Genomic DNA, 9,641 nt, shown 5'->3' on the forward strand with positions numbered 1-9,641 from the left:
CGTGAAAATAATTATTTTATTATAATTTTAATTTTTACAGCAAGTTAGAAGTATCGTATAAAAATTTCATTAAGAAATTTTACCGTTTGCATGCTTAATTCGATAAAAAGGATTAAATTGTAAAAGGTGAAAAAGTGGAGTTTTAGTAGCTAAAGGTATTAAATGACTATAGAAATTTAATGTGAGAGTCCTTATGTGATAATTAGACCATTAATGGTTAGTGGATGTATATGGCTTGGAATTAATGAATTTTTTAATGTTTTAAAATGTTATAAAGGTAAATTAGTAAATAATGATAAAATTAACTAAAATAAATGTATCGTCTTCTTCATTTCATCTAAGTTCAATCAAAAATCACTATTGGAGGAGATTTTAGGTTCGATCGAGCTATCCACTCGCATGTAAGTGAATTTCAGTTCCGTTTTTAATGATTTCTATGTTTTTGAAGTCGTAGCTTAATCTAGTTAGCCTAGGGACTAATTTGCAAGCTTTTAAAAGACTTAAGTTTTGCCTTGAATGAATCCATGTTTTTTGTGAACTTTGATGGTAGAAAATGAACTCTTATGGTTAGATAAACAACTTTTGTTAAGTGATTTTTGATGAATTTGTCAATTAGGGATTTAATTGTAAAATGTGAAATATTCATGGTGTAATTTGTGAAATATGTTGGCTGCTATGAGCTTGTATGAAATTTGGCTAGGCTTGTAGGGGTGAAATTGCATGAATTTCATTTTACGAGCTTAAGGACTAAATTGTAAAGAAATCAAAACATTAGGGGTAAAAAGGTAATTTTGCAAACATATGAATTTTGATTGAATTGAATAGAATGGTTATTAAATTGATTGAATTTATTCATTTAAATCAAGATAGACCTCGTACGGCTTTAGATCGAGGCAAAGAGAAAGCTTCGGATTAATCAACTTCATTTCTACATTTTATCGTCGAAATAAGTTCGTACGTTTAAATAGCGTTTTAAATTATGTTTTAAATGTAATTTTTATAATATCAAATTGTGTCTCGATGGAAAAATCCCACAGCGTATCGATGGTTATTGACCAATGGAAAATGATTGCTTTAGCTGTCAAAATATGAAAAGAGATAGCTTCGACTCTCAAATTATGAAAAGGGATAGCTTCGGCTGTCAAATTATGAAATGGGATAGCTTCAGCTATCAAATTATGGAAAGGGATGGTGAAGACCATCAACAATGAAAAGGGATGGTGACGACCATCGAACTATGAAAAGAGATAGCTTCGGCTATCAAATTATGAAAAGGGATGGTGACGACCATCAACTATGAAAATATGAAAAATGATAGCTCTGACTATCGAATTATGAAAAGGGATGGTGACAACCATCGTGATTTTACTTCGTGTGAGCTTCAGTAAGAGTTTTCGATGCAATTTACCTTGTTATTATGAAAGGTAGGAAGTATTTGTATTCATGATAGTGAAAAGTATGAATTCATATGATTTAAACTTATGAAAGTTATTTTATTTTATCATGTGTTGATATTGAATTTATGAAATTAAGTACTAATTTGAGTTGTTGGTGATGCTTAGGCTTGTGCCAAGCTTGTGTTGGATTGATCCATATTTATTTTAAGCTTATGCATTGTATTGATAATCATCGTTTATGAATTACAAACTTATTAAGCATTATATGCTTACCTTGTGTTCCTTTTTCTATGTTTTGTAGTTAATCGGGAGCTTGTTCGGGTTGGAAGTTCGTCGGAGACCTATCACACTATCAATCGGCATTATCGGTAGATTTTGATGATTTTGAGTCATGGTTATAATGGCATATATAGGTTTTTTATGCTTGTTGAAATATCAATTATGTTTGGCTTGTAAATGTGGTATTTTGGATAATGAATTAGTTGTCATGTTGGCTTGTGTATATGTGGTTTTATAATGGTTGATAATTTGGCATTTTTGTGCTTTTTGTGCTTGATGTTGTAATGGATAAGTTTATGTATGTTTTAGTGACCATTTTGTATATTGGGATGTGATTTTGGTATGTTCTTTTTGGTAGAATTTGGTATGGAAATTGGTTGCAATTATTGAGTTGTTAAATGGTTAGGTTATGTTTGTGTTTAAGTATTTGTAATGTCATGAAAATTGAGGTGCCTTGTAACAGCTCGTTTTCAGTGAAATCGAAATAGTAGTTTTGGGACTACAAATTTGATGTCAAAATATTTATTTTATTATTATTTTATTGTCTGGAGCATTATAGTAATACCGTATAAAAATTTCGTTAAGAAATTTTACCGTTTACATGCTTAATTTGATAAAAAGGACTAAATCGCGTAAAGTTCAAAAGTTGAGTTCTAGTAGCTAAAGGTATTAAATAGCTATAAAACCTTAAAGTATGAGTCTTTATATGGTAATTAGACCATTATTGGAGATAGTGGATGTACATGGCTTGGAATTAGTGAAATTTTTAATGTTTTTAAAGGTTTTAATAGTAATTTGGTAAATAAATGATAAATTAAGTATTGAACTTTCGACTCTTCTTGTTTAGCTTGTATGTGAGTATTTCTCATCTCGTTTTTAATGATTTTTATATTTTTGAGGTCGTTGTAGCTTAACTAGCTAGCCTAGGGACTAATTTGTAAAACTGTTAAAAGGTTAGGGTTTTTCCATGAATTACTGCGTATGAGTTTTGATATTTTATGGAAGAATATGGTTAGTTGTTGATAGATAAACAACTTTTGTTAAATGATTTTTTGATGAAATTGTCAAATATGAATTAAATTGAAAAAGAAAAAAAGTATACATGGTGAAATTGTGAAATAAATGAAATATAGGGCTTGCTAAGGACCTATATGATATTCAGCTATGATGGGTTTTGGGAAAAGTGCATAAATTTTCATTTTATGAGTTAGGAACTAAGTTGAAAAGAAATTAAAAGTATAAGGGCAAAATTATAATTTTGCTAAAATATGAATTTTGGTTAATTTGAATAGAATAATTATTGAATTGAGCTGAATTTATCCGTTTAGATCAAGACAAAACTTGTACAGCTTTAGATTGGGGCAAAGATAAAGTTTTTTATTTGTCGCCTCCGTATCTATGATTAATCGTCGAGGTAAGTTTGTGTAATTATATTGTATTTATATGTTTTGAATTGAGTTATACATGTGTTGGAAATTGCCATATATATATAACGATCGCATATTCAATGACGTATGATGCTTATCGAGCCTTGTTTGAACACGAAGAATTCGTAGGATACAAATGACATATCATTAGGGTTCACATTATTCGGGTGCTGGTCCTAAACGTCTTATCGATGGCTGAGGTTCGACATTTCTTGTGGATACTCCATAACTTGTGTGAGCAGCATCGTGTAGCTACGTTCTGACCCACAGCTCGTGTGAGCATACATGTACAGGAATTGACGGATTATAGTTATATGAGTTAGCACATTATGTGTGAGCTATCCCGGGTATCCAACGGTATTCTAAGTGGTTCAACGGGAATTATTTATAAAGGAAATGATAAGAGTTCGATACAAACTATGTAACACCCCTTACCCGTATTCGACATCGGAATAAGGTACGAGTCATTACCAGAACACATACACTTATAAACATGTTAAACTGAGTTATAAAATTTCATTCAAATTTAAACTCTTCAAATTTTTAACATGCTTTTATAAATCTTCACGTTATAACTTCAAAATACTATATTTGTAACAAATAGGACTTCTGAGACCCAATACATACTCATGCAATTCAATACTTCATTTCCATTTCATTTAATTCACGATTCTCATGTTCACGATTCAATTCAATTTCTCAATCCAATATACATTTCAATACCACAATAATTCATTTAATTCAAATCATATCATTTGTAATTTCCATTTAATTCACGTACAGTTCAATTTCATTAAGTTAAATACTAAAACATATTTATCGTTTAACTTAACGTCCCCTTTTTGCGTCATTTTACATTTTAAGCATGAACTTAGTATTTCATTTCCTTTCCACTCCCGTTTCCTATGCATATCACACAAGATATAAACATTACACTCAACCATAGTCGCAAGCTAGTCTTTTTTTTGAAGACTAACTACATGATAAACCATTTTAATAAATATTACAAACTTTAAAACTTACCACCCTTTTTTGATCACAAGCATATTTCCATATAGGCATTTACCATCTCAATGCATAATTTTATAAATTTAATGTGGCGTAATCCAACCACAACTTGACCAAAGCCTAAGCATACACACCAAATATGCTAGCCAGATAAACATATAGTATAAACATTATAAGCATGGATAAGTACCAATATGAGTTAATTCATAAACCATTTCTGACATTGCTACATACCAAATGATATACCAAGTATACCACATACACATACTATGAAACTTTATTTTCTCACATGAACTTTAACCATAACTAATAATGTATAAACATCATTTCTTTTCAATCGTTTGTCGATTATAATCGAGCATATGACCAATTATACACAAATCATTCATATGTTCTTCCAATTTTCCTCCTCCTCCTTCTCTCTATTCCACATCCTTAATGTACATAACACTCTTAGAAATAAAATTTTCTATAGTTTCACTATTCACTTACATGTATACTTAAAACTGTCTCTCCGAGTTAGAGTCACTAAATTATTTTTACCTGGAGCTATAGAGCTCCAAATTAAGAACCACTAATTTTCCCCGAAACTAGATTCATATATCTTCTTACCATAAAATTTTCAGAATTTTTGGTTTATCCAAATAGTACATTTTATTCTTTAAAGTTTCCCCTATTTCACTGCTTGACAGTTCTGACCTCTCTTCACTAAAAATTAGTTATCTCATTGTACAGAATTCATATATTGTTTCTGTTTGTTTCTCTTGAAATTATATTCACTGATGATTCTAAAAATATAAACTCTATCCCATAATTATTTTTTTACAATTTTTTCCAATTTTCCAAAGTCAATATAGGGTATTCCGAACTCATTCTGACTATGTCTAACTAAACAAATATATCAAAATATATAACTCTTTTGCTTGCCCTATTTCTTTTATGTGAAAATAGACTCATTCAGCTTCAATTTCATATATTATTCAACCTCTAATTCCATTTCCACCATTTTTGGTGATTTTTCAAAGTCACACAACTGTTTTTTTCTAAACTGTTTTGTTGTTAAATGTACTCTTTCATAAGTTCACTTTTTCACTTTCAATCACAATTCAATTCAAAATTCATTTTTCCATTTCTAAGTCGATATTAAATTCAATTCCACACCTATATTCATTATTCAATTACACTTAGTCAATTTCCCGATGAACACTTCGGAATAATAACAGATACTCAATGGATTCAACACATAGCAACCACCTTATTAATCAATGATGTCCGGTGGAATCAGCATATAGCAACCACCTTATTAATCAATGATGTTCGGTTCACATAGTAGCCTGCACATAGTACTACACATGTGACCATTACCATCCGATACACATAGTAGCCTGTACATAGTACTACACATGCAACCTATCATTCCGGTACACGTAGTAGCCTGCACATAGTACTACACACGTGACCATCACTTTCACTTTTACATAGTGGCCTACACACAGTCCGTGCCACACATGTGATCATTTCTGTCTCTTCATTCGTATCCATTTTTATTCCAAAGGTTCATTCGGGAATTTTTTACTTTTTATCACTTTTATTTTTATCAATCAATTTCAATTTCTCATCTTTCTTGATTTACAACAATACATTTAACTTATAAAACATTCACACTATTCATTCCAGTCCAAAAATCATACTTTGGAAAAATTATGTTTTACCCCTAAATTACGATTTTGCCCCTAGGCTTGTAAAATAATTTTTATTCAATTTCCTTGCATTTTAGGCTTAGCCGAACCATTTTATGACAGTTTCCATTCACAATTTTCACTTATTCACACAATTATGATACATTTTATAACTTTTACAAATTAATACTTGTAGACATTTTTATCGAAAATTACTTAGTACAAATCATTTATCACACTCCAAACATTCATATTCTTCCATATAACATCAAAATACATGCATATTCTCCATAGGTAATTTTGAAACATCAGCTCTAGCTCAAATAAATGGTAGAAATAGGTAAATCATATTACGGTAATCTCAAAAACGTAAAAATCATTAAAAACGGGGCAAGGATGGACTTACTATTGAGCTTGGAAGCTTGAAAACCCTAACCATGGCTTCCCCCTTGCTAAATTAAGCCTTATGGAGAAGATGGACAAAAATTGGCTTTTAATTTTGTTTTTAATTCATTTTAATAACTAAATGACCAAAATGCCCTTAATAAAAAACTTTGGAAACATGCCTAACCATGCCCATTTTTATCCACCAACTTAACCAATGGTCTAATTACCATATAAAGACCTCCAATTTAAAATTTCATAACAATTAGACACCTCTAACATATAGAACTCAACTTTTGCACTTTTTACAATTTAGTTCTTTTGACTAAATTGAGTGCCCAAACGTCAAAATTTTCGAACGAAATTTTCACAAAATCATTTTGTGAAATCATAGACCATAAAAATATAATGAAATTAATTTTTTTTCTTGTCAAATTTGTGGTCCCGAAACCACTATTTTGACTAGCCCCAAATTCGAGTTGTTACAAACTAATACATGGATACATGTGAATTTTATTGGAATGGTGATACATGGTATATCTAGAGCGAAATGGATGATATATGCATATGATACATGATTAAATGTTGTGCTCATCCATGATTATATTGCCTATGTTATATGATTAAATGGCTAACATGTTTGGTGTATATGCTTAGGATTTGGCCAAGTTGTGGTTGGATTATTCCATGTTTAAATTATTTAATATGTAAGAGTGTTATTTTTTGCTCTTCTAAATCAATTTCATTTCCTTTTCCAACTATCAAAATCCTTATTTTTTGATCCCTTTTTCTAACTTCCCTTCATTTTTCCCTTTGTATTTTGTTTCAAGAACCCCAAGATTGTTTTTCCCCCATTTTTAGGTTTATAATACAAACAGATCAGAGAGAAATCAAACAGGATTTTTGGGTTTCGTTGAGTTTCCACGAGAATATAAACAATTCGAGTGATTGAAGGATTTCTTTTTTTTGTTTGAAAAATGGTGGTGAAGATGATGAGGTGGAGACCACGGCCGTCTATGGTTTCAAAAAAGTACGAGGTTAAGTTAATTGTAAGAAGATTAGAAGGGTGGAATATGGTCGGGGAAGGTTGGGAGAAGCCTGAGAAACTAAAGGTCGAGATCCGATGGAAAGGTCCAAAGGCTTCCCTCAGTTCCTTAAGGCGAACGGTTAAGAGGAATTTCACCAAAGAAGTCGACAGCGTTGACGAGAACGACGTCATTGTGTGGGATGAGGAGTTTCAAACCCTTTGTAACTTATCGGCTTATAAAGAAAATACATTTCATCCTTGGGAGATCGTTTTCTCTGCCTTGAATGGTTTGAAGCAGGGACCAAAGAGTAAGGTTCCCGTTGTTGGGGTAGCATCATTGAATCTTGCTGAACATGTCTCTGCTGCTGAGCAGAAAGAGCTTGAGTTAAACATACCTCTCATACTCTCCACCGGTGCTGGAGAGCTTTGCCCCCGACTCTGTATATCACTTAGCCTGTTGGAACTAAGAATTGATCAAGAAATCAACGAGCCTATAAAGCGAGCGTTAGTGCCTTTTGCATCACCTCTCCAGTCTGGAGAAACTGTGACCATGGAAAAGGATGAGATTTCTACAATTAAAGCTAGTCTAAGAAAAGTGAAATTTTTTAGAGAGTGTGTTTCTACCAGGGGAGCGAAAAAAAGCCTGTCGTGAGGATGAAGGCAGTGAAGGAAGGTGTTCTGCCAGGGGTGATGATGGTGAGTATCCATTGGACACAGATTCACTTGACGATTCTGAGGAAGGAGAATAGGATGAGGTAAAAGATGACTCTGTTGTCAGGAAGTCATTTAGTTATGGTACTCTGGCTGATGCAAATTATGCTGGAGGATCAGTTTACTCTAGCATGAGGATCAGTGAGGGAGATGAGGATTGGGTGTACTATAGTAACCGTAAGTCGAATGTTAGCTGCTCAAATGTCGAGGATTCTGCTAAACTGGTGTCAGAGCCATCCCTACTGCAGAGTTCCAAGCGCAGCATTTTGTCTTGGAGAAAAAGGAAGCTGAGTTTCAGGTCTCCTAAAGGAAAAGGGGAACCATTGTTAAAGAAAGGCTGTGGAGAAGAAGGTGGGGATGACATTGATTTCGACCGTCGGTAGCCCAGCTCTAACGAATCTCATGCACCTGGGTGGCGCAAGACAGATGATGATTCATCTGTAAACTGTACATCTATTTCTGAGTTTGGGGATGATAGTTTTGCCATCGAAAATTGGGAACATAAAGAAGTGGTAAGCCGTTATGGACGCATGAAACTTAAATCGGAGGTCTTTTTTGCTTCTATTGATCAATGGAGTGAGCGAGCAGTTGGTGAAAATGCATTACAGCCCTTGTTGCTGTTATTGCTGATTGGCTTCAGAACAACCGTGATCTGATGCCTATTAAGTCTCAATTTGATAGTTTGATCAGAGAAGGCTCATTGGAATGGAGGAAACTCTGTGAGAATGAATCCTACAGGGAGTGGTTCCTTGACAAGCACTTTGATCTTGAGACGGTTCTCCAAGCAAAATTACGTCCTCTTTCTGTAGTGCCAAAAAAGTCCTTTATTGGGTTTTCCATCCAGAGGGTGTGGATTAGGGAAGTTTTGACTTTTTGCATGGTGCAATGTCTTTTGATAACATATGGGATGAGATTAGTCGTGCTGGTGCAGAATGTCAAAATAGTGATCTCTCCGAGGTTTACATTGTTAGTTGGAATGACCACTTTTTGTCCTAAAGGTTGACCCAGAAGCTTACTATATTATTGACACGTTAGGAGAGAGGCTTTATGAGGGATGCAATCAAGCATACATCTTGAAATTTGACCGTAATACTGTAATTCACAAGCTACCAAATGTGGCTCAATCATCAGGTGTTAAGTCAACGGGTGATCAACAGGTCAATGGGAAGGAGGGTTGTGTTGCAGGGGCTATAGTAACCAAACCTGAGAAATCAATCAAGAGTGAAGACAGTGAGGAGGTTGTTTGCTAGGGTAAGAAGTTCTGCAAGGAATACATAAAGAGCTTCTTGGCTGCTATACCTATTAGGGAGTTGCAGTCGGATATCAAGAAGGGTCTAATGGCATCAACACCACTGCATCACCGACTACAGATTAAGTTCCACTATACTGAGTTCTCGCAACCACTACGCGAGACTTCTGCTTCTCCAATGACTACATCCGTGCCACTTGTCGAAGTTCCATTAACTGAAATTGCTACATAGGGATTTGTGTAAATTCTAGGAAAACTATGATTACTCTTAACTTGGTTTTTTCTTTTACTTTTTGTATCTTATGACGTGAATGTGGTTTAATAGAACGATACCCTATTGAGTTTTTTTTGATCATTTTGGCAAATGTTGTGTTTCGTCTAAGTTGACTAGAAATATAACATAAAATTTTCTCAAAAAATTTTATTTAATATGTGATAAAATGGTAAGTTGTGTTTTATATTATACGAACTTACTAAGCA

At 33.3% G+C, this 9,641-nt stretch overlaps 1 pseudogene; it reads left to right on the plus strand.

Annotated features, from left to right (window-relative positions):
• Window positions 1–7,113: 7,113 nt before the first annotated feature.
• On the plus strand, window positions 7,114–9,436 carry LOC107902043 (uncharacterized; annotated as a pseudogene).
• Window positions 9,437–9,641: the final 205 nt, after the last annotated feature.

This window comes from Gossypium hirsutum, chromosome D06, assembly GCF_007990345.1.
Source record: "Gossypium hirsutum isolate 1008001.06 chromosome D06, Gossypium_hirsutum_v2.1, whole genome shotgun sequence".
Lineage (NCBI taxonomy): Eukaryota > Viridiplantae > Streptophyta > Magnoliopsida > Malvales > Malvaceae > Gossypium > Gossypium hirsutum.